Raw genomic sequence first — 880 nt, 5'->3', positions numbered from 1 at the left:
GGGGGGGGGTAAGTAGATGGGAGCATAGACTGTATATAATTAATATATTATCTTAATTTAATATACCACCTATGGACGGGAGGCGTGAGAGGGGAGGTCTCCAGGCTGCAGCCATATCCGACTCTAATGGCGGTTTTCCACTGCGTGGTATCTACTTGACTCGCCTCGACTCTACTTGCTTTTTTTGGTTTTCCATTACGAAAAAAAGTCCCTGGGACCTGCTACCAGGTACTTTTTTTAGTACTAACTCAGTCGAGGTTCCAAGCGAGCCGAGGCGATACCAAAAGGTGACGTGCAAACCTGCAGACTGCTGGTTGGTCGGAGAGAATCGTCATGTATGACTGCGTTTTTAGCAAACAAGAGTGCGGAGTGTGTTTCCAGAACAAACGGGACATTTAAAACAAATCTAGCCAGACACCGACAGATTATCTACTCTCTGCACTATTCTCACTTTTCAACTGTTCGGGCTACTAGCGGCTTCATGTTGTTTCCAATATTGCACACTGTTACTTTAAAAAAACAAGACAATATATATAAGAAAAGTTTTTATTTAGCTTTTCAAGTAGCGCATCAAACCCTCCCGTACATCCCGGTCTTCTTCCTCTGCCCCCCTGTGACAGTGTCCCCCCTGGCTCTGCTGTCCCAGATGCATCCAGTCGTTGTCATAAGCCTCTCCGTGACTCTCATACAGATTATACAAAGTCCAGCAGGTCAGAACCAGAGAGCTCACCGGTCGGACATCGCCCACCGGACGTTCCCTGCGCGGCGAGTTTACAAAGCGTGAATGCTCTGAAACACAAACAGTACACAGCAAACATGTTAGTGTGTAATCATGGTTGCTAAAGTTCATGTACTTTATATAGCGTATAGTAAATACTGA

The sequence above is a fragment of the Etheostoma spectabile genome, chromosome 15 (genome assembly GCF_008692095.1).
Source record: "Etheostoma spectabile isolate EspeVRDwgs_2016 chromosome 15, UIUC_Espe_1.0, whole genome shotgun sequence".
NCBI classification, from domain to species: Eukaryota; Metazoa; Chordata; class Actinopteri; order Perciformes; family Percidae; genus Etheostoma; species Etheostoma spectabile.
Note: the sequence above shows the minus strand (reverse complement) of the source record.